The sequence below is a fragment of the Pongo pygmaeus genome, chromosome 21 (genome assembly GCF_028885625.2).
Source record: "Pongo pygmaeus isolate AG05252 chromosome 21, NHGRI_mPonPyg2-v2.0_pri, whole genome shotgun sequence".
Taxonomy (NCBI): domain Eukaryota; kingdom Metazoa; phylum Chordata; class Mammalia; order Primates; family Hominidae; genus Pongo; species Pongo pygmaeus.
The window spans coordinates 53,030,322-53,055,958 of NC_072394.2; positions in this window are offsets into that span (position 1 = coordinate 53,030,322).

Below are 25,637 nucleotides of genomic sequence, written 5' to 3' on the forward strand. Positions count from 1 at the left end.
GCTTCCCTGAGGAGGTGACATGGAGCTGAGATATGAATGGAGATGGGGTATTAACTGAGCCAAAGGGACAGGAAGAGCTACTCAGGCAGAGGGAAGAGCACATGGAAATGTCCAGAGGATCCCAGAGGACACACCAGGACTGTGCAGGGGACAAGCCAGCTGTAACCGAAGGTTTTCCTTAATATTTTTGAACCTATTATGTGTCCAGCTCACGGATACATGGAGGACAAGGCAGGCAAGTTGCTATGCCCCTGGAGCTCCCATTCTGGTGGGGAGGACAGACACCAACCAAAGAGTGGGCCAATGTTTAGTCCCAAAGGTTCAGTTGCCCTTGCACAGCCTCCTCTTACAGTACACTGTTGATGCTTGTTTTCCAAAATACCCCAGTGAGATGCTGTGTAGAAACACACTTGGCATGAACACACACACACATACACATACACAATAAGTGAAGAATTCCCTGGATTTCCCACCAAAAGAGGTCAGAAAAGACATTCAGAGTAGCTCCTTTTTGTTTTTAATAATTTAATTAATCACCCTCTACCAATGTGATCACCATTAGCACAGAGCTACAATTTCCTGAGTTCAAGAAAGAATGGAGCAGCTATGCCAATTGTATTACAATGGGTCCTCCCATATAAAATTTAACCGCCACCACCCCGCCACCGCCGCTAGTCTGGCAACAGCCAAAGCCAGGCCCAGTCACCTAGCGGGTTCTATATGAAGTGCTGGGATGGAGCCAGGTTTTATCTCTCGGCCTCCCAGTTCCGGGCTCATGTTTTGTCCCTCCCAGCAGTCAGAAAAAGGCTCCAGCTGGACACTCAAGCCTCCCCTCCCCTCCCCTGCACGGCCACGGCAGAATTGGTCCCACTCCATTTGCGTTTGCTACTGGGCTCCTAAAGCCTTTTGAGTTTTTGACCCCAGGATGTCATGGCAGGAGGGTCACAGATACCTGTAAGGGAATTCTTCATTTGTGTGTGTGTGTGTGTGTGTGTGTGCTGAGTGTGCTTCTACACAACATCTCTCACTGGGATATTTTGGAAAATGAGCATCTAGGCCGGGTGCAATGGCTCACGCCTGTAATCCCAGCACTTTGGGAGGCTGAGGCGGGCGGATCACTTGAGGTCAGGAGTTTGCGACCAGCCTGGCCAACATGGTAAAATCCTATCTCTACCAAAAAATACAAAAATCAGCCGGGTGCGGTGGTGTGGGCCTATAGTCCCAGCTACTCAGGAGGCTGAGACATGAGACTCGCTTGAACCCGGGAGGCAGAGATTGTAGTGAGCCGAGATCGTGCGACTGCACTCCAGCCTGGGTGACAGAGCAAGACTCTTTCAAAAAATAATTAATTAATTAATACATTAATTTTAAATTAAATTAAAGAGGCAGCTGCCACTCATCTCTACCTGATCCCTGCCAGTGAGGAACACAGGCCCAGGACTGCCAGAGTTTTCCCTTCTGTTTCAGAGAAGACAGAAATTTGGACTTTTATATGAAATCTCCCAATTTATAAAGATTGGTGATCAATTTAATATGTGTGTGTGTGTGTGGTGTGTGTGTGTGTGTCATTTCTTAACACTGTGAAGAACAATCAAAATACACATCCAGAGTTGGGACTGCCGTTAGTGACATTTGCATCGTAGAGCCTTGAAAAGGACGGTGCCCAGATGTGGCCTAATTATACAGATTCCAGAATAAATGTTAACTGACCGAATGACCAGCAGTTATTCAGATTTTCACATTGAAAATCTCCACAGCACACCGAGAATCCCTGTCTCCATTTCAATGCAATTTTATTTTTTCCCAATTACCCATGCCACCAGTGCCTTTACATCTCCATAGCTATTCTCATTAACAAGCCGTTCAACTCATTAAATGCCTACTGTGTGCCAGGCTCTGGGAAAAAAGTTTTATTTAAAGTTGAATTACCTGGGTCCCCACTTCCAAGTGCCCAGAGAGGTGAGGGACCATGACATGAACAGACAATCAGATGGAAGGACGGTGGCTGCTGTGTTCACCCTGTGGCGTGTGTGCCTAGAACAAGGCCTGGCACATAGTAGGTGCTCATGCATTTTGTTCAACTAAATGAATACAGTCCAATGGGTGTTATATTAGCATGCATCCTCAACAGGGGCAAAATGCTTAGATATTGCCATGGTTTGTGGCCCTTCAAAGGGCTGCAGTATGTAAACGGACACATAGTATAAAAATTAAATTTTTATGAGGCTTGATTTAGCCATTCCACAATGTATGTATATTTCAAAACATCATGTTGTATATAAATTTATAATTTTTTTTTTTGAGACAGAGTCTCACTCTTGTCACCCAGGCTGAAGTGCAGTGACACGATCTCGGCTCAGTGCAACCTCCACCTCCCAGGTTCAAGCGATTCTCCTGCTTCAGCCTCCCGAGTAGCCGTAGCTGGGATTACAGGCACATCACCACGACCAGCTAATTTTTGTATTTTTAGTAGAGACGGTGTTTCTCCATGTTGGCCAGGCTGGTCTTGAACTCCTGACCTCAGGTGATCCGCCCACCTCGGACTCCCAAAGTGCTGGGGTTACTAGATGTGAGCCACTGCGCCCCGCCTAAAGTTATACATTTATGCAAATAAATATATACAATTTTTACTTGTCCAGTTAAAAAATATATACAAGTTTTTGTCAATTAAAAACATTTTATGAGGGGAGGGGGTTGGGTGATCAGGGAAAGATGTCTAGAAAGACTCCTAGAGGTGAGAGAAACTCCATGTTAGAGGGAAACATGGGGCTATGGGAACACCTAACAGGACCCCTTAACCCAGCCTGGGAAATCACAGAATCCTTCCTGGAGGAGGAGGCCTTTTAACTCATTCTTAAATGTAAAGTCAGCTAGAGCAGGGTCAAAAACCTTTTCTGTAAAGGGCTAGATAGTAAATATTTATGCTTCATGAGTTCCTATCACAACTATGATTAGAGATCTAAAGCGGCCATAGATAAAACTGAAATAGATGTGGCTGTGTTCCAATAAAACTTTATTGACAAAAACCACAAGCTGAGCCAGATTTGGCCCCCAGGCCATGGTTTACTGACCTCTGAGCTAAACATGGAAAAGGAGAAAGCAAGCAAAGGAAGTCACTTGAGCAAAAGCTGGAGGTGTAAAAGAGCAGAGAATTAGGAAAGAGCCACGTTGTGGTTTTCCCTCTCCCTGAGGCACAGAAGGAGTTGTCTATGTTTACACAAAGACTTGGGCTCTGACGCAAGCTGAGTGCAGGATTCCAAATTCATCCCATCGACAAGTATTTATTGAGTGCCTACTAGGTGCCAGGCACTGTTCTAGGCACTGCAATGATGCAGCAAGGAACAAAACAGACCTTCTTCTGCGGAAGACAAACACTAAGCACACACAAGTGAACAAGCAAGCCAAAAAAAATACAGCTTCCTCACCTGCTGTGTGACCTTGAAGAAGTTCCTTAACCTCTCTGTGCCCCAGGAGGATCATACAATCAAAGTGCAGGCCCAGCACACAGTGGCTGTTCTATAAATATAACTGCTGTTATTATTGTAAGTCAATATGCAAATAAATACACATTAAAAAAAAAAAAAAAGGCCAGGCATGGTGGCTCATGCCTGTAATCCCAGCTACTCAGGAGGCTGAGATGGGAGGCTGAGGCCAGAGGACCACTTGAGCCTGGGAGGCAGAGGTTGCAGTGAACAAGACTGCACCACTGCAATAGAGAAAGACCGTGTCTCAAAAAACAAAAACAAAACAGTGACACAGGTAGTACCCAGGAACCGGGCAGGTGCGTGAGATGAGGGTGGGGGGTCGACTTTGGATCAGGTAGTCCAGGAGGGCCTCTGAGGAAGTGGCAGTCAAAGACGCCCTGGATCGCATTCTGTGAGCCAATATCCTAGAATTAGAGTTTGCAGCCCCATGCCCTGCGGCCTCGCAAGAGCAGTTAATTAAAAATACCTGCCTCTCTGGATCACAGGAAGGTGTCTTCTCTAATTACTGAGTGAGTGTAAAGTGCTTTGAAATCCAAGGATAAAAGGGGAGTGAGGGGTGAGGCTCTGGTCACAGGGCCAGGGTGTCCCACTGGGAAGCAATCCATGAACCCAGAGAGCTAGACTCAGAGAGCCATGCTCGTGCTCACAGGCCTGCTGGAGCCGACCCTCTCTCAGGTTCCAAGCGGAGTTTAGGGCAGCGGGAAATACGTCCACCTAGGGCAGGCTGAGAGGAGCAGAGCACGGATGTTGGAGCCAGACTCCGAGGTCATGTGCTTAAAGCCATGGACCCAGCACGTGGCAGCTAGTGGTGCCAAGTTGGTATTAGCTGTTTCCAGTCTTGTTACATGATCGCTTTTGTGTTCTTGTTTTTCTTGTTGTTGTTGTTGTTACCGGCCACTTACTAGCCAGGTGACCCTGGGTAAGTTACTGACCCTCTCTGAAGCATGATTTTCTTCTCTGAGCCTCAGTGTTCTCTTCTTTAAAGTGGGACACTTGCAGCCCAGCAGTGCCGGGTGCAGGCAACGCGTGTGGCACAGAGCAGAACGAACACCACTTCTGCCCAGTCAGCCATTGCCTTGTGCAAGCACTGCCTCAAGCATATTGTATGCGTTCGCTCATTTAATCCTCACAGACATTATTCCCATTTCCCGGACAAGGACCTCGGAGCCACCAGGAAAAGCCATGCACTGCCCAGCTCCAGGGGGCCCCAGTCACACAGACCATGACATGAACAGCAGCCCTGAGGCCGTAAAACACAGACAGGTTAAGTTTCTCACCCAAGGCCACACAGCTAGTACTTGGCAGAACTGGGATTAGATCCCAGACTGGCTGGCTCCAGAGCCGGGCTCCTGACCCCGGGTCAACGTTGGTCCTTGTCAAGGAGACTAAAGTAACAGAGGGTTTCTGAGATGTAGAGAAATTGGTTCTCCCTTTGCCCAGGCAAGCAGGCAGCAAGTCTCAATCTGCCGATCTCTCGTTTCTCTCTAGCCCAAAAACCTGTATGTTTCTGGGAATTTTTGATGTTTTGTTGTTGTTGTCTCCTAATGTTATAAGAGCAATTCTTGTATGTTTTGGTTTGTTGGGCATACTGCGATCCTGGGAGGCTTCCGAATATGCCACGACATCAGGCCTCAGATTGGCGCTGAGGAAGCGCTAATAATCACGTCCCCGTAATACCATGCTCAAGGCCTTCACTTGACACGCTCAGAGAGGCAAAGTGACCCGCCCAAGGTCACACAGCTAGGAAGTGGCAGAGCTGAAATAGGACTTCTAGACTCCAGCTTCTTTCTTAATTCCCACATCCGATGTCTCAAACTGGTGGCCCATGGGCCAAATGCAGCCTGTAGAATGTTTGATTTGGCCTGCGTGACGTTTTTGTAAAATTAGAATTTATCATCAGTATGTAAAGGAACGGATATTTCCAGAAATAGTATTCAAAATATTTAACCAGACTGGCCTGGGCATCGACCATTCAGAGTGGCTGCTGGTGGGATAGCAGAAGCCAATGGCTACTGCAAAAAGATGCCATAAAAAAAAGCAGATCTGGAAAATGCAAAACTATGGAGACAATAAAAAGATAGGTGGCTTCCGGGAGTGAGAGGGAGGAAGAGATGTCTAGGTAGGGCATAGAGGACTTTCTAGGGCAGTGATATGACGACAATGGTGGATTCCTGTCATTACACATTTGTCCAAACCCATAGGATGTACAACACCAAGAGTGAGCCCTAAAGCAAATTATGGACTTTGAGTGACAACGATGCATCCATGTAGTTCATCAATTGTATCAAATGTACCACCCTGGTGTGCGATGTTGATAATAGTGGAGGCTGTGCTTGTGTCGGGGGAGCGGGTAGGTAAAAAATCTCTGTACCTTTCTCTCCATTTTGCTGTGAGCCTAAAGTTTCTTTAAAAAATAAAGGCATTCGGCCAGGCCCAGTGGCTCATGCCTGTAATCCCAGCACTTTGGGAGGCCGAGGCCGGCGGATCACAAGGTCAGGAGATCGAGATCATCCTGGCTAACACAGTGAAACCCCATCTCCACTAAAAATACAAAAAATTAGCCGGGCGTGGTGGTGGCCATCTGTAGTCCCAGCTACTCGGGAGGCTGAGGCAGGAGAATGGCGTGAACCCAGGAGGTGGAGCTTGCAGTGAGCTGAGATCGCGCCACTGCACTCCAGCCTGGGCTACAGAGCGAGACTCTGTCTCAAAAAAATAAATAAATAAATAAAAAATAAAGGCATCCTAAGTCACAGGATGAGATAAGAGGTCAGACAAAGTACAGGTCATAAAGACCTTGCTGATAAAACAGGCTGCAGTAAAGGAGCTGGCCAAACCCACCAAAACCAAAATGGCCACGAGAGTGACCTCTGGTCATCCTCACTGCTACACTCCCACTGGCACCATGACAGTTCACAAATGCCATGGCAATGTCAGGAAGTTACCCTGTATGGTCTAAAATGGGAAGGCATGAACAATCCACCCCTTGTTTAGCATATGATCAAGAAATAACCATAAAAATGAGCAACCAGGCCGGGCGCAGTGGCTCATGCCTGTAATCCCAGCACTTTGGGAGGCCAAGGCAGGCAGATCACCTGAGGTCGGGTGTTCGAGACCAGCCTGACCAACATGGAGAAACCCTGTCTCTACTATAAATACAAAATTAGCTGGGCGTGGTGGCACATGCCTGTAATCCCAGTTACTGGGGAGGCTGAGGCAGAAGAATCGCTTGAACCCGGGAGGTGGAGGTTGCGGTGAGCCAAGATCTCGCCACTATACTCCAGCCTGGGCAATAAGAGCAAAACTCCATCACCAAAAAAAAAAAAAAAAAAAAAAAGGCAATCAGCAGCCCTCGGGGCTGCTGCTCTGTCTATGGAGTAGCCATTCTTTTATTCCTTTATTTTCTTAATAAACTTGCTCTTACTTCACACACACAAAAATAAATAAATAAAGCTTACTTTTGGCCGGCTGTGGTGCTCACACCTGTAACCCCGGCACTTTGGGAGGCCACGGGAGGTGGATCACTTGAGGTCAGGAGTTCAAAACCAGCCTGGCCAACATGGCAAAACCCCGTCTCTACTAAAATTAGCCATGCTTGGTGGTGTGCACCTGTAATCCCAGCTACTAGCGGGGGATGAGGCAGGAGAATTGCTTGAACCTGGGAGGTGGAGGTTGCAGTGAGCTGAGACGGCGCCACTGCACTCCATCCTGGGCAACAGAGCGAGACTCCATCTAAAAAAAAGTAAAATAAAGCCTATGTTTTAAAAATTCAGAAGGTTTGGCTACATGGCTCCCGCATTTTTACAGGACCATGATGGCTGCAGTGAGTTCCAGGTGCCTCCATAGGTAAAGCGTGTGTGCCCGAGCCTGTCAGTCCCCTGAGCCTGCCTCCCTCTGTAGCATCAGCCGCCCAGTCCCTGCGGGCACCTGAGCGATGACTCAGGCATGAAGGGGATTCTTCGGAAGTTCCTGGTGAGAAAGAGAACCGGGTGAAAGTGTGGCCTGCGGGAGCGGCCAATGAGGAGCAAAGAGGAGGGTGACACCCGCCTGTGTCAGCCCCTGCTCATCATCTCCCCAGTGGGAGCCTCCTGTGCACTTTCCACAGGACCGAGTGAGCCACTCTTGATTCACCCTTCCTCTGCCCAGGCCTGCGGCGGGTGGGTGCCCACCATGGTACACGGCCCATGAAGCAGCCACGCTCTGCCACTGAGGCTTGGCAGTCTGAACAGATGCCAGCCTATGAGATTAGAAGGAAAATGGGCAGGACGTGAAAAATCAGAAGCTGCCTAACTACTCCTGGGAAATTGTTCCTGAGACCATGCCCTTCCTGCGTCTACTTGTAGCATCGCTCTTTCATTGACAAGCGTGTATTGAGTACTAGGCAAGTCCAAAGGAGGCCTTGAAGTAGATACAGCAGGACAGGCAAGAGGCTGGTTCCATGCCCAGCTGCTGTTTGTACCTGACCAATGTTCCTCCCCCATGTTCCGGTAACAGCACCCTTCCACCACTATCACTCCATGTGCCTCCCCAACCAGAGGGGGTGGATGAATGAGGCCTGGGAAGTCAGTATATTCCATCCCCCCGGCCCTAGGGATTGGTCTGAGATGGGCATGTGACCCAAGTCTGGCCAATCACAGTCAACACCTAGACATGTGCTGAGGCTACACAGAAAGTCAGCTTCTGCTCACTTGGCTTGTTGATCTGGCAGAATGGAAGCTGGGGGATACTGGGGACTATTTTTGCCACCACATAAGGTGACCCTAACTGACACGGAGGAAAACAACCAAGAAGTGGAAACAACAGCATGATTCCTAAACAACAGATGCACACCTGGATCCAGGCATTCCTGAAGCTGAAGGTCTTTTCATTTACATGAACCAAAACATTCACAGAAACACACACTATTTTTTTTCTTAAGTCACTTTGAGTTGGGTTTGTTTCTGTCACTTTCAACCAAAAGACCCTGACTATACAAGTGGATGTATAGCTGTTTCCAGGTTGGAAAACAAACAGCTATGGCAAAAGCAGACCATGAGACATCCATGTAAAATCTGGGAGTTGAGCGCTGGGTGCAGTGGCTCACACCTGTAATCTCAGCACCTTGGGAGGCTGAGGCAGGTGGATCGCTTGAAGTCAGGAGTTCAAGGCCAGCCTGGGCAACATGGCGAAACCCTGTCTCTATTAAAAACACAAAAATTAGCTGGGCATGGTGGCATGCACCTGTAATCCCAGCTACTGGGGAGGCTGAGGCACAAGAATGGAGAATTGCCTCCCTCTGAACTTTTTATTTGGTGCTATAAAGAAACCCTTTTGGGTCTGCGCTGCACTCAGGTGGATTTCCAGTTACTTGCAGCTGAATGCATTTCTACCTGTCACTCCTCCTCAGGACCATAGGTTGCTCTGGATTCCCACCATACACATGGAGATACTGAGGTCTGGAATGCAGAGAAACTTCCCCAGTGTCACGTGGTGGAGTCATGAGTTTACTGACTCACCACCCAGTGCTCTTTCCGCTCAAGACAACCTCGTGGTCCATTCCTTTCATTCAGGCTGCTGTATGCATGGCCAACAGCTGCTTTGTAAATTAAACACTTCCCATGGAGGCAGTGATGATGATGACCTTGCCCCTGAGTCTTTCCAGCCTCTTACGTAAATCGCCCCTGGGTCACTGTCTCCATGCCTTTGGACCCAGGACAGCTTCCCCACATCCTTTAAAACGATGAGATAACCAAATGTAAACCCAGTACTCCTGGAAAGGTGTGAGTCATGCATCATGGAACAGAAGGTTCACAGCCAGGAGTCTGCCTATCATGCTTGTCACCCAGCCTTCCAGGCTTGCGTGGAGCTTGTTCACTGAAAAGCTGATTCATCTGCAGCTTGTGGTCAGCTCCGACACTCAGACCATTTTCTGCTCATCTTGTGCCTGGCTAGTGGCCTTTAATTAGGTGCTGTCAACTTCCTGTCTTCCTGTCTCTGTCCATGTTGTCTTTCCCCCTATTTTAAAAGGACTGTGTGAATACTAAAGACATGATGATGATGATGATGATGATGATGATGATGATGATGATGATGATGATGGCAGTTAGCACTTACTATATTCGAAATGCTCTAAATAAATTTAAAAGTTGTTTCTCAAAAGTCACTGTCTGAGATAACTAGTATTACTATTGCAGTTTTATGGATTGGAAAACAAGGGCTTAGAAAAGTGAAGTCACTTTCCTTGGGTAACAGAGCCAGGAGTATTTGGTGGAGCTGGAATATGAACATGAGTGTGTTTGACCCTGGAGTCCAGCTCGAAAACACAAAGCCAGTTGGGTCTATTAAGCTAGCTTCAGAGGCTCCACTACAGCAGTTTAGACTCTAACTACATTTACTATTTGTTTAAAAGACTTCTGGACAGACTGGAGACCTCATGGTGTGTTTGTCATCTTAGGGTTGTCATAAAGGACCCACAGTCTTTGCACTCTCCCTCTCCTCCGTCAACAGCAAGTCAGCAACTTGTCCTCAGTCTGGTCTTCACATCACAGATGGCTGCCACAGCTCACTCATCACCTCTTCACACAACAATGTCCAAAGAAGGCAGAGAAGGAAAGGGGCAAATAGGTTTCTCTTTATGTGCCTCTTTCTTGTCATAGAGGAAACTCTTTCCCAGAAGCCCCCAGCTGAGTTTCCCTTTGGACAAAACTGGGTCACGTGACCACCTCTGAGCCAATCGAAGGTTCAGGAGAACATGGTGGCCATGACTGGGTAAAGCAAATACAGTTTTTTCCCTAGGACTGGGCACACAGCCAGCTGCACAAAGTCAGGGTTTTCTCAGCAGGAAAGAAGAGGGGAATGGCAGTTGGCAAGGCAACCCCCAGTGTCTGATACCCCAGCATTTAAAAAATGTTTAGCACAGGCACCCATGTTGATTTGCAATATGATTGTAGGTGGTACATGAAGTTGTGGTTGTGTGTTTTTAAATAATTTTAGTATTTATTAAGTATTTAAATGCATTTGAAAAAAAGCATATAGGCCAGGTGTGGTGGCTCACACCTGTAATTCTAGCACTTTGGGAGACCGAGACTGGCGGATCACTTGAGGTCAGGAGTTCGAGACCAGCCCGGCCAACATGTTGAAAATCCATCTCTACTAAAAATACAAAAAGTAGCCAGGCGTGGTGGTGGTGTCTGTAGTTCCAGCTACTCAGGAGGTTGAGGCAGGAGAATCACTTGAACCTGCGAGATGGAGGTGGAATGAGTCCAGATCGTGCTACTGCACTCCAGCCTGGGTGACAAAGCGAGACTCTGTCTCAGAAAAAAAAAAAGAACAAAAACCATATATATAGCTATCTCATCAATCAGAACCACAACAACTATAAAACAACTATATTTAAGGTTTTTTGCAAAAAAAAAAAGTTAAAGAAAATATTAAGTAAATAATAGATCATTTGCTTCAAGATTTGGCAAGTGTAAGGCTAGGAAACGCTGTTCTATGTTATCCTGCTTGGCCTTTTTTCCAACTTCTCAGAGGCATTCTGCCTTCAAACTCCCTCTTGAGGAAAATAAACACCCACAAAGATTTTTGCATCATCTGCAAATATGATTCAAATAAAGCCTTGAGCTCAAATGTAATCCAGGCTTCCTCAGCTGGGAAGGACAGGCATCTCGAGTCCAAGCCTTTCCTGGTATTTCATCTCCGTCTTCATGGTTTTATGGGGTTTTATTGGGTCTGCCCCTCTTCTGGAAAGCCACCACAAATCCGATTTCTGAGAGAACAAGATATAAATAATAAACAGAATGACTCCTTGAGATTTCTTGTCCTTGTGAGGAATTTTCAAACGTTCCTAAGACATGAAATCTTTTCGTTTAAACAAGAGTCTGGGAGTCCGTCATGAGAACTGGATAAATAATGGCCCAGTGACACAGGGACATGTCAGAGCCTTTGTTCAAAGAAATAAAGTAGCTCAATATGTGCCGACAGCAAAAGGCGCCTGGGATCTATCGTGATGCGAGAACAGCAAGGTACAGAACAATATGTGCGAGGTACAGAACCATATCTGAAGACTCTTTTTGTAAAGGGCTGCATAGAAAATCCTTTGGGCGTTGCAAGCTATACAGTCTGTATTGCAGCTGCTCAGCTCTGCCATCGTGGCATGAAAGCAATCATAGATAGAGCACAAAGCAGCTGGGCTGTGTATCAATAAAACTTTATCTATGGACACAGATGTACATTGCATATAATTCTTGTGTGTCATAAAGCATTCTTCTTCATTCTTCTTTCATTTTTTTTTTTTTTTTTTTTGAGCCAGAGTCTCACTGTGTATCACAGGCTGGAGTGCAGTGGTATGATCTTGGCTCACTGCAACCTCCGCCTCCTGGGTTCAAGTAATTCTCGTGCTTCAGCCTCCCGAGTAGCTGGGACTATAGGCATGCAGCCACCATGCCCAGCTAATTTTTGTATTTTTAGTAGAGACAGGGTTTCACCATGTTGGCCGGGCTGGTCTCAAACTCCTGACCTCAAGTGATTTGCCTGCCTTGGCCTCCTAAAGTGCTGGGATTACCGGTGTGAGCCACTACACCTGGCCTCAATTTTGTTTTGTTTTGAGACAGGGTCTCACTCTGTCACCCAGGCCAGAGGGCAGCTGTACCATCACAGCTCACTGCAGCCTCAGCCTCCCTGGGCTCAGGTGATCCTCCTGGCTCAGCCTCCTGTGTAGCTGGAACTATAGGCATGTGCCACCACCCCCAGACAATTTTTGTATTTTTTGTAGAGATGGAGTCTCCTTATGTTGCCCAGGCTGGGCTCAAACTGCTAGGCTCAAGTGATCTGCCCGCCTCAGCCTTCCAAAGTGTTGAGACTATAGGCATGAGACACCGTGCCTGGCCTTTCTTTCAAATTTTAAAAATCATTTAAAAACGTAAAAACGAGCCAGGCATGGTGGCTCATGCCTGTAATCCCAGCACTTTGGGAGGCTGAGGTGGGTGGATCACCTGAGTTCAGGAATTCGAGACCAGCCTGACCAACATGGTGAAACCCCGTCTCTACTAAATACAAAAAAATTAGCTGGGTGTGGGGGTGCATGCCTGTAATCCCAGCTACTTGGGAGGCTGAGGTAGGAGAATCACTTGAACCCAGGAAGGGGAGGTTGCAGTGAGCCCAGATTGCGCCATTGTACTCCAACCTTGGTAACAGGAGTGAAATTCTGTGTCCAAAAAAAAAAAAAAGTAAAAACCATTCATAGCTTGCAGGCCATACAGAATAGTGAGACAGATTTGGCTTGAGGACGATAATTTGCCAATCCATCTATAAGCCTCTGATGCAAAACGAAATTGTAGAGAAACACCAGAAGTATAGAGAGGCATGCTACATGTGCGTGTGTGCACGTGCGTGCGTGAGTGTGTGTGTGTGTGTGTGTGTACAGCTGGCCCTCCATACCCATGGGTTCCACCCATCCGTAGATTCAACCAGTCATGGATCAAAAACATTCAAAGAGGCTGGGCGTGGTGGCTCACGCCTGTAATCCCAGCACTTTGGGAGGCCAAGGCTGGTGAATCATGAGGTCAGGGGTTCAAGACCAGCCTGGGCAACATGGTGAAACCCCGTCTCTACTAAAAATACAAATATTAGCTGGGCATGGTGGCTTGTGCCTGTAATTTCAGCTACTTGGGAGGCTGAGGCAGGAGAATTGCTTGAACCGGGACCTGGCAGGCAGAGGTTGCTGTGAGCCGAGATTGTGCCACTGCACTCCAGCCTGGGCTACAGAGTGAGACTCTGTCTAAAAAAAAAAAAAAAAAAGTCAAAGAGGCCGGGTGCAGTGGCTCACGCCTGTAATCCCAGCACTTTGGGAGGCCGAAGTGGTGAATCACCTGAGGTTAGGAGTTCGAGACCAGCTTGGGCAACATGGTGAAACCCCATCTCTACCAAAAATATAAAAAATTAGTCAGTGTGGTGGCGGGTGCCTGTAATCCCAGCTATTCAGGAGGCTCAGGCAGGAGAATCACTTGAACCTGGGAGGCAGAGGTTGCAGTGAGCCGAGATCTTGCCACTGCACTCCAGCCTGGGTGACCGAGTAAGACTGTCTCAAAATATATATATATATGTATTCAAAGAAAAAAATGTGTCTGTACTAAGCATGTACAGACTTTTTCTTGTCATTATTCACTAAACAATACATTAAAACCACTATTTACATTGGATTTACATTGCATTGCATATTATAAATAATCTAGAGATGATTTGAAGCGTACAGGGGGATGTGCATAAGTTATATACAACTGTTACTTTATTTTACATAAGGGACTCAAGCATCTACAGATTTTGATATACGTGGAAGGTCCTAGAATCAATCCCCAAGGATACCATGGACAACTGGAGAGAGAAGCGGGGAGAGAGAGACAGATATTTGTTTATATCTCTAAAAGGACACACTAACAACTGGCAACAAGAGGTGCTTCTGAAGAGGGGAACTGGGAAACGTCAGAGGAAATGAGAAGGAAGATATTTTGCATGACATGGCCTTTTACACTGCTTGAGTTTTTCTCCACATGCTTGTGTTACTTTTACAAAGCAGAAAACATTTGCCAAAGGATTACTACACCACAGACAATAAAAATGAGACACTATAAACAAATATATACAATCATGCATCACATAATGACATTGGTCAATGACGGACCACATATACGACCGTGGTCCTGTAAGACTGTAAGGCGGTATTTGTACTGTATGCTCTCTATGTTTAGGTATGTTTAGAGACAGATACTTCCCATTGTGTTACCATTGCCTACAGCAGGGGTCCCCAACCCTCCAAGGTACCAGTCTGTGGCCCATTAGGAACTGGGCTGCACAGCAGGAGGTGAGTGACAGGTGAGCGAGCAAAGCTTCATCTGTATTGACAGCCACTCCCCATCGCTCGCATTACCACCTGAGCTCCGCCTCCTGTCAGATCAGTGGTGCCATTAGATTCTCATAGGAGCTCGAACCCTATTGTGAACTGTGCATGTGAGGGATCTAGGTCGTGTGCTTCTTATGAGAATCTAATGCCTGATGATCTGTCACTGTCTCCCATCACCCTCAGATGGGATCATCTAGTTGCAGGAAAATAAGCTTAGGGCTCCCACTGATTCTACATGAAGGTGAGTTGTATAATTATTTCATTATATATTACAATGTAATAATCATAGAAATAAAGTGCATAATAAATGTAATGCACCTGAATCGTCCCAGAACCATCCCCCTCACACTGGTTTTTGGAAAAAAAGTTCTTCCACAAAACCGGTCCCTGGTGCCAAAAAGGTTGAGGACCGCTGGCCTACAGTTTTCAGTACAGTCACGTGCTGTACAGGTTTGCAGCCCGGGAGCCACAGGCTCCACCGTGTAGCCTGGGTGTGTAGTAGGCTATGCCATCTAGGTTTGTGTGAGTACACTCCGATGTTCTCATCATGACGAAATCGCCTAATAATGCACTTCTCAAAACATAGCCCTGTCATTAAGGGACGCGTGACTTCACAGGCAATCACAGCACAACTTCAGGGGGCGCCGTTCATTGGGCCATTTGTAGAATGGAGCCATTGGAGTTGTGAGGACACACCCTATGTGGCAGCCCTGTTGGTAACAAAACTAACACCAAGAATTTCTATGAAGTGAAATTTGTGAGTAAATATTAAAGAAGTAGGGTCGGAGTGGAAGTTGTGGGAGGGGAATAAAATCTCACTCTTTCCGTTTTATGCTATTCCTTATCAGGACCACAATAAAGCCAATCTTCTGCCAATATTTACTTTTGATTTTTTTCTCCAGAGTGGAAGAAAAATGCCCAGGCCTGGCAGGAATAGGAGAGTAGGATTGAAAGTTGGAACAAGAGCAGGAAGCTCACCCGGAAATAAAATCATTTCCAGAACCTCACAATGAAAATGACACTTATTTCACAGAAACACTCAAAGGCTGACTCCACCTGCGAGACACCCCTCTTGTAATCCCAGTCAGCTTTCCCAGATATCCTGGGATTCCATGAAACCCACTGTAAGAATTATGACCCAGGTTGGAGGCCTCAAACAGCAGTCTCCCACCTAAGAACATGGAAGATGCGGATTTTTGGTCAGCAGTGGTTTCAAAATCAAGACATTTCACGTAAATGCAGGAGTTTCTGGCTTCCCTTGAAACACTTAGCTTTCTGGCCGCCCTGAGCCCACATTCCCACGTGGAAACTTCAGGCTGCAGTCAAGTGGTAGTTGCTCCTTCCAGATGGGACAAGGGCTCCCAGTTTGCCACAGTCCCCACCACTCCCTGTCGCCCTCCATCAGGGCCACTTCACTCAATTATTTTTTTCATTTGTACTTCATTCACTCAACCAATATTTATTGAGCACTTACTATGTGCCAGAAAGCTGCAAAGAAAACTGACACAAATTCCTCCTTCATGCAACTTATATTCTGGCTGGGGAGGCAATGAACAAAAAGAAGGAAAAACATAAATCCCAGAGGGTGGTAAGTTCTGCTGACAGTGAAAATAGTGCTGCAAAGGTGGAGAAGGCATGCTGGGTGTGGTCAAGGAAGGCCTTAGAAGGAAGGTACATTTGAGCAAAGATCTGAAGCTGGTAAGGATACCAAGCCTTTAGGATATCTGTGGAAAGAACGGTCCAGCCAGCAAGAACAGCAAGTGCAAAGACCCTGGGGCACGACTGTTCCTTGTACGTCTGCAAAGCAGCAAGAAGGCCAGTGCAGCTGGAGAAGAGTGAGTGAGGGGAAGGGGGTGGAAATGAGGTCAGAGAGGGGATGAGGTATCAATCTTGTAGGGCCTCGTAGGATCTTTGGCTTTTACTCTAAGTGAGGTGGGAGCCGTGGAGGATTCCCATGAGCTCTCCCGAGAGCCTCTGCTCTCCCGTGAGCAGAGGCAATGTGGTTGTGTGGGTGATAGATTCCCTCTAGCTGCATGTGGAGACTGGACTGTGTGTGTGAAGGGGGGGTGGGGTGGGATGGAGGAGAAAGGTGGAAGCTAAGAGGCCAGCGAGGACCTACTGCAGTGGTCCAGGTGCAGGGTGGCAGTGGCAGGACAGGGCGGTGGCCATGGAGGTGGTGACAAGAGGTTGGAGTCTGGACATACTGTGTTTCCCGGCTCCTTTTTTTTTTTTTTTTTTGAGACAGAGTTTCGATCTTGTTGTCCAGGCTGGAGTGCAGTGGCACGATCTCCGCTCACCAAAACCTCCTCCTCCCAGGTTCAAGTGATTCTCCTGCCTCAGCCTCCTGAGTAGCTGGAATTACAGGCATGTGCCACCATGCCTGGCTAATTTTTGTAGTTTTAGTAGAGATGGGGTTTCTCCATGTTGGTCAGGCTGGTCTCGAACCCCTGACCTCAAGTGATCCGCCCGCCTTGGCCTCCCAAAGTGCTGGGATTACAGACGTGAGCCACCGAGCCCGGCCTTCTTCTTCTTCTTCTTCTTCTTCTTTTTTTTCTTTTTTGAGACGGAGTCTCACTGTGACTCCCAGGCTGGAGTGCAATGGTACAATCTTGGCTCACTGCAACCTCCCCTTCCCAAGTTCAAGGGATTTTTCTGCCTCAGCCTCCCAAGAAGCTGGGACTACAGGTGTGCGCCACCACACCTGGCTAATTTTTGTATTTTTAATAGAGACGGGGTTTCACCACATTGGCCAGGCTGGTCTCAAACTCCTGACCTCAAGTGATCCTCCAGCCTTGGCCTCCCAAAGTGCTGGGATTATAGGTGTGAGCCAACATGCCTGGCCTGTTTCCCAGCTCTTTTTGGCACTTAGGAGAAACTCCCCTCACTCACTCTCCTCCAGCCACATTGCGCTTGCATGATCCAACCTCCAGGGCCTTTGCACTTGCTGTTCCCTCTGCCCTGCACACGCCGCCCCCAGATATTCCCAAGGCTTTCTCTCTCCCTTCTCAGGGCTAAAGCTGCTGAAATAGCCCACATTCCTGACATTCTCCTCCCTTGCTCTGCTGGGTTGGTCACAACAGTGAACTTCCTGGCCTCAATATACAGGAGACGTTTTTTCTTGTTGTTGAATTGTCTATCTCCCGCCGTAGGGCATCAGCTTGAGGAGGGAACCAGTGATGTCTCTTTTTTTTTTAAACAGAGTCTCGCTCTGTTGCCCAGGCTGGAGTGTAGTGGCACAATCTTGGCTCACTGCAACCTCTGCCTCCTGGGTTCAAGTGCTTTAGCCTCCTGAGTAGCTGGGATTACAGGTGTGAGCCACCACACCCGGCAATTTTTTTTTTTTTTTAGTAGACATGGGGTTTCACCATGTTGGCCAGGCTGGTCTCGAACTCCTGGCCTCAAGCAATCTGCCCACTTAACCCTCCAAAAGTGCTGAGATTACAGGCATGAGCCACCGCTCCTGGCCAGCAATGATTTCTCTCGTTCACTGCTGTATCCCCGAGTCTAACTATGCCTGGAGCAGAGTAGTCCATCGGTGGGATTTGTAGAAAGAATGAGAGAAGGCGTCAGAGATCGATTTTGTTTCTGCCACTCATTAGTGCACGACCTGTGCAAATGGCTCCTCCCTCCATCCCCAGTATCCTCTTCTGTAAAATGGGTCTCTCTACATAACCTCTATAGGGCTGTTGTGAGGATCTGGGAAGCCTAGGGCAAAAAGCCTTTAGCACCATTCAGGGATCTTCGAAGCTGTCCGTGTTAGGTGTTGCTATGAACCTTAGGAGGGAATGAGAGGACAGCTGGAAGAGAGTCAACCCCTCACAGGCCAAGAAGGAAGAGAGAAACACACTTGTCCTAAGATGGGACAAGGCTGTTTTTTCCAGGATTTTCAGTAAGAAAACAAAAGAGCATCCAAGAATCTCAGGGCACAGTCCAGGCTGCAAGCTTCTTGGCTGTCTGGCCTCTGCCCATCGTTCCCGCTCTCTGCTCCAGCCTATAGCTCCCTTCCCCGCAGCCCTGCGAGCCCCTCAGCGGCTCCAGGATCCTCTGCTCCTCTGAGAATCCAGTCCCCTCTGGCTGAATGTCTCACCTTCCCCTGGGGTCTGCCGCTCAGCCCTCTGCAGCCAGCCCAGCTCCTGTGTGGAATTCCCTGGCGGCTGGTATGAGGGGGTGCCCAGCATCCCCTCCTCATCCTGTAACTGGGATGAGGGCCAGCTGTTAGCATCATTGTTGTTATTACTATTACACCAACGCTTCCAATGGATCCACACCACCTAAGCAGCACCAGGAAGCCAGGGAAATGCCAGAAGCAATAACAGTCAGCAACTGTGTAGTACCTACTGTGTACTGTGCTGTATTGCACATAGGCACCGTTCCAAGCCCTTCGTGCTATTAACTCATTTAATTGTCACAGCGTATGAGGTGGGTACTATGTTAACTCCATTTTACAGATAATGAAACAGATCTAGAGTGGTTAAGTAACTAACCACTGGGAAAGCTAGATTCAAATTTGTGGGTTGGCTCTAAAACCCGTTGTTTTAATTAACACTACGCACTGCTGCCTTATGGCATTTTATTGTTTGAAATAATAACATTTCCTGAGCACTCACTATGTGCCAGCTACTAGGCTCAGAATTACCTTTCTTCACCCCGAAAGACCCTATGAGTTCATTTGATTATTAAATAGTCCCATTTTACAGAAGAAGAAACTGAGGCATAGAAAGATAGTGCCTCACACAGTGTGGCAAATTGTGTTTTCTTTTTTTTTCTTTTTTTTTTTTTTTTAAGATACAGCGTCTTGCTCTGTTGCCCAGGCTGGAGTCCAGCGGCAAGATCATAGCTCACTGCAGCCTCCTGGGCTCAAGCCATCTTCCTGCCTCGGCCTCCCAAAATGCTGGAATTACAGGGAGTGCACCCAGCTGTGCATCGTGTTGTCTTAACATGCTTACAGCATCATCGCTCATCCTCATGATCTGTTTCTTCACTTTTTTTTTTTGTAAAAAAAACCCCCAGCTTTATTGAGATATAATTCACATACCATAAAACTCACCCATTTAAAGTACACAATCCAGTGGGTTTTGGTGTATTCACAGAGTTGTGCAATCATCACCACTACCTAATTTTAGAACACTTGCATTGCCCCCAAAAGGAACCTCACACCCATTAGCAGTCACTCCCCCTTCTCACCATGTTGTGAAGAAACCCAGACCAGCCCAAGTGAAGAGACCACACGGAGAAGTCACACACAGGTGTCTTTCTGATGGCCCAGCTGCGGTAGCAGCTGCCAGACACGCAAGTGAAGACTCTCCGACCGAGGCCAGCATCCCAGCCACCAAGTCGCCCTCAGCCTTCAGGCTGTCCCAGCCGAGGCCCCAGACACTGTGGAGCAGAGACAAGCTGTCCTGCTGTGCCCTGTCTGCGTTCCTGACCACAGGATCTGAGAGATATCATTCCAGGCGAGTAGAATGGCTGCTTTACACCGCTCTGTTCTGGGGTGGGTTTGTTATGCAGGAAGAGTAACCAAGCCACAGCTGGTAAGGGGCAACGCTCGGGTTTGAACCCCAGTCCTTCTGGCTTTAGGGCCCCCCCTTAAACCGCATATAGGCTGCATGATCCCCTGGATGTGGAGGAGTCGGCGTCCCTTTCTTGTGCAATCGACTCAGTGCATGGGGGTGACGTGACCTTTCTCTAGCTGACCTTCTGGAAGCACATAAACGGGGACAGAAATGCTTTCTTTTTGTTTTGTCAGTTTATTGCTGCTGCTGCTGCTGCAGTTGTTATTTAATATATATGAATTCTTGTTCTTATTTTTTGCTAGTTAGAGTAAGGCTGGGCGTGGTGACCCTCACCTGTAATGCCAGCACCTTGGGAGGCCAAGGTGGGCAGATCGTTTGAATCCCAGAGTTTGAGACCAGCCTGGGCATCGTGGTGAAACCCCATCTCTACAAAACAAACACAAAAATTAGTCAGGCACGGTGGCATGTGCCTGTAGTCCTAGCTACTTGGGAGGCTGAGGTGAGAGAATGGCTTGAGTCTGGGAGGCGGAGGTTGCAGTGAGCCAAGATTGCGGCATTACACTCCAGTCTGGCTGACAGAGTGAGAGCCTGTCTCGAAAGAAAGAAAGAAAGAAAGAAAGAGAGAGAGAGAGAGAGAAAAGAAAGAAAGAAAGAAAGAAAGAAAGCGAGAAAGTGAGAAAGTGAGAAAGCGAGAAAGAGAGAGAGAGAGAAAGAGAGAGAGAGAGAGAGAAAGAAAAGAAAGAAAGAAAGAAGGAAAGAGAGAAAGAGAGAAAGAAAGGAAGGAAGGAAGGAAGGAAGGAAGGAAGGAAAGTTAGAATAAATAGATAAGAAACACAAAAAATCCACCTGCCATCCCCACCACGCAGGAAAAACCTCCACATAACACTTGAATCTTGTAGAATTGTATCTTCCAGGCATTTAATTCACGCAATTTCACTGTGCATCAGTGGGCCAAAAAGGGTGATGGGGAGAGTGACAATCTTTTTCTTTTCGTTTCTTTTCTTTTCTTTTTTTTTTTTGAGACAGAGTCTTGCTCTGTTGGCCAGGCTGGAGTGCAGTGGTGCAGTCTCGGTTTACTGCAACCTCTGCCTCCCGGGTTTGAGCGATTCTCCTGCCTCAGCCTCCAGAGTAGCTGGGATTACAGGTGAGCACCACCACGCCTGGCTAATTTTTGTATTTTTAGTAGAGATGGGGTTTCACCATATTGGCCAGGCAGATCTCAAACTCCTGGCCTCAAGTTATCTGCCCGCCTCAGCCTCCCAAAGTGCTGGGATTTACAGGCGTGAGTCACCAAGCCCGGCTGAGAATGACAATTTTCATATGGCAAGTGAGTGTAGCTGGCAGGTCCTATTTTTTGTTCAACATGGCCCCAAACACAAGACGACCCCTCTCCATCCAGAGGCTATTTGGATTTGCTGTTTATAATGCACCACAGTTGAGAGGAAATTTAACATATTTTTCAGGATCATTTTTGATTCTACATAAAAAGAGACCTTTTTTATCCCTTCCAAAAATGGGATTGAGCTATGCAGATGGTTTTGTACCTGATTTTTTCACGTAACAACGTACTTTGAACTGCTTTTGGGCAAGCGGCTTTCTCCTGGCTTTCTTCACGGGAAGGAAGCGCTCTGGGAGTCCACCCGCGCTCTCGCAGAGTGGCAGTCAAAGTCGACCGGAACTCCACAAGCTGTGCAGTCAGGATGCTGAGCGAAAGAAGCCAGATGGGAAGAGCACACACCGTGTGCTTCCCTTTATAGAAAGTTCAAAACCAGCAAAAGTCATCTATGGGGTTAGAATTCAGGACGGCCATTAATCTTGGGGGCAGTGGTGGGGAGGATTTACCAGGAGAGACATCAACGGGGCTTCTGGAATGTCCTGTGTACATCTCGGTGCTCATTCCACAAATGTGTCCACTTGGCGAGAATTCACTGAGCTCTTTATGTATAATGTGTGTACTTTTCCTTGCAATTAAAACACACATACAAACACACGCAGATGCACGCCTGCACACACACACATATACACACACACAGTGTTCTTAGAGCACAGGCTGTGCTGTCTGGAAATACATGTTTAATGCTTTTGCCACATATGGGCAGAGGTGAGTGTTGAGAGGACTGGGTATGAAGTTGGGAACCCAAGTCTGAATCCTGGTTCAGCCATCGTTAAATGTGTGACCTTGGGCAAGTTACTTAACCTCTCTGAGCCTCAGTTTCCTCATCTGGACTCTGTACCAAGCCCACAAGACCACAGAAGCAGCCCCTGCTCGCCTCTCCATCTGGCTCTTCCATTCTTCTCTGGCTGTCTCTCTAAGCCCACGTCACACTGGCCACCATCCTTGTTCCTATCACAGCAAAGCTCAATGTGGCCGCAGGGCTTTTGCCCTAGCTATTCCTGCTGCCTGGAGTTACCCTTTCCCTGATTTTCTTGTGGTTGGTGTCTTTTCCTCCCTCATGTCTCTGTTCAAGGTTACCTTCTCAGAGAGGAGAGCCCCTCACCGACCACTCTCCACACGAGCCATCATCAGTTCCATTCCCTGGCCTCAGTTTCTTCCTGGTGCCTCTCAGGTTCTGAAACGGTCATATTTGTTTTTTGCATTGTTGTTGCTCTTTACTTGTTATCTGCTTGGCACTCCCTCTAGACCCACGGACTCTAGGACATGAGGAATCGTGATTATCTTGTTCGTTGCTACACCTCCATCACATAACACAATATGTATTTGTTGAATTAACCAATCAATCTATACAGTGATCTGATTCTACTTTATGGAATTCTCGGGAAGTTTTGAAAGTACGTTTTAAACAGCCAGATTTATAAGAATGAGGAAACTTTAAAAGCTCTGTTTGAATGTGGTTAACTCTACTGAGAAGAATCTAGATAGGCCCAAGATGCTTCGTGAGCTGTGTCTTCCATAATTTCATCTACACTGAAGGTCACTATACCTTTTGCGACCACCCGCCCCCCACCTCCACCTTTTGCTATTTGCACCTTTTGTTATTGACCATTTGGCTGGAACAAAATCACTAATATTCTTATTAGTTTATTTATTTCTATATATAGAAATTTTCTTTTCTTTCTTTTTTTTTTTTTTTTTTTTTTGAGACGGAGTCTCACTGTGTTACCTAGGCTGGAGTGCAGTAGCATGATCTCGGCTCACCGCAACCTCCGTCTCCCAGGTTCAAGAGATTCTCCTGCCTCAGCTTCCTTAGTAGCTGGGATTATAGGCACGCACCACCAAGCCCTGCTAATTTTTGTATTTTTAGTAGAGACGGGGTTTCACCATGTTGGTTAGGCTGGTCTCTAACTCCTGACCTCAGGTAATCTGCCCGCCTTGGCCTCCCAAAGTGTTGAGATTACAGGTGTGAGCCCTCACGCCTGGCCAACATGGTTTTAAGATGGTCAAAAGGTACAAAGAGTGTACAAAGAGAAGTCTGTCTCCCTCTGACTGCTGCCCTAGAGCCAATTAGTGTTTCCAGGTACCTAGTAAGTGCTTCCAGAAATGTTCTGTGCAGAAACAGGCATGTGGGCTATATCTTCATCTTTCCTGTTTACACAGAAAAGATCTAGTTCAATACACTGCTTTATATCTTTGCTTTTTCTTTTTTCTTCTTTATAATTGATCTTGGAGCTGTTTCCATATCACACATTGTATGTGTATGTTTTAGTTGCACAGAAAGGTGTACGCATCAAGAGCTCAGAGAGTAACTGGTCTCTCTCTCTCCTTCTCTCTCTCTTCTTTTAAGACGACGGTTTGCTCTTGTCACCCAGAGTGGAGTGCAGTGGCCTGATCTTGGCTCATTGCAACCTCTGCCTTCTGGGTTCAAGTGATTCTCCTACCTCAGCCTCTTGAGTAGCTGGCATTACAGGCGTGCACCACCACGCCCAGCTAATTTTTGTACTTTTAGTAGAGACAGGGTTTCACCATGTTGGCCAGGCTGGTCTCGAACTCCTGACCTCAGGTGATCTGCCCACCTCTGCCTCCCAAAATGCTGGGATTACAGGCGTGAGCCACCGTGTCTGGTCATTTTTTTTTTGAGACAGGGTTTTGCTCTGTCACCCAGGCTGGAGTGTAGTGGCATGATCTTAGATCACTGCAGCCTCTAAGTCCCGGGTTCAAGAAATCCTCCCACTTCAGCCTCCCGAGTAGCTGCGACTACAGTCATTCTTTTTAAAAATCATAGAATACTGACGGACACCTCAGGCAGCTCTTGTCTTTCGCTTCTGCAGGCAGTGCTGCAGTGATGGTCCTTGCATGCACCTTTGGGCCCAGGAAAATCACTGATTCCTTTTCAATCTGGTAAAGTAACCCGAGAGTTTACCCCTCCCCAACCTCATCTTCACCCCTCAGCCCACCCCGCCCTTGCTGGTGTTTGTGTTTTGGCCTTTTAAAGACTTTTTCAAAATTGACTTTGGCTTCTTGGCCTGAACTCTGAAGTGTTTGAGCTGATAAGATAGCAGGCTTGGCTGTGGGGGCCGGGGGTAAACAGTGACCCCGGGGCCCTCAGCCCCAGCAAAGGAGGGGCCACGGCCCCAAGTGTCTCCCGTCTCCAGCTGTGGGAGCAGGCGGTGTGGCTGGAGGAGGAAGCTGAATTGCGTTGGGCTCCAGACGGGTTTGGGAACCGGAAGGAAGTGGGAAGCTGGCCCCACACAGACCCACTTCTCTGGGCCTTCGAGAACAGTGCCAAGAGGCGCAACATGGGCTCAGTATTTGCTGGGGCCTCTCCTAAACCAAACAGGACGCCACGGGCAAGTTGGAGCAAAGTCCTGGCAAACCTGAAGACACATCCCGTGGAGCCCCAAGGAGCCGACGGTCACAAGCGGGGCCCTGCCTCCAAGGCCGTGGCAGACAGAACTGGCACCATCTCCACACAGCATCACCGAGTGATGTCCAGTCGTCTCAGGCCGGGGATTGTAACTGCCCCGCTCTGATCTAGGCCACAGAAGTGAACAAATCAGTTCAGATTCCCACCCTCTAGAACTTGCTTCAGTTGAGGAGGGAAGAGAGAGGATAAATAGGCAAAAACTGGCCAGGGTGCAGGGGACTACAATGGAGAATGGCCAGGCTGTGGGGGCAGAGCAGGGGCACTGCCCAGCCTGGAGGGGGAAGGCCTCCCCATTCATGCCTTGTCCCAGCTTAAAATGCTTTGGGGCCTCCCAGGGTTTCTCAGGGCTCCTGGGACCATGGCCTCTGAGTGATCTTCCCTGCTCACCTCCACCAGCAGGGTCAGTGGTGCCAGCATGGCAACACTTGGTGCCCATGTCTACCTGGGGTCCCTGCATGGCTGCTCCCTCTGCTGGCAGCACCCTCACCTTCCACCTCCTACTCAGCTCTCAGCTCTCAGCTGAGATGTCACCTTCTTCTCCAGGAAGCCTTCCTTGATGTCCCTGGATGGTCTTGCGGCTATCACATGCTCCTGCACATTCCTCATCCCTGCTTCAGTCACTCTGGGGTTACTTGTTTGCGGGTGGCCCAAGGTAGCCCAGCATGGCCAGAACCCAGCCCTGTGGATGACCCTACTGGATTAAAATGCTAGCTCCACCTCTTAGCTGTGCAACCTTGGGCCTCAGTTTTCCCATCTGGAAAAAGGGCATAGTGAAGGCATCTACCTCACAGGGTGGTTGTGAGGAAGAAGCAATTTAATACAAGTATTTAGAAAGACATCTGGTGCTGAGTTTGCACTCGGTAAATGTTGGCTGCGCCATTACACCTGTTCTGTCTCGCACAGAACGCAGCAGGTGCTCACTTCACATTTGCACGCTAAATCA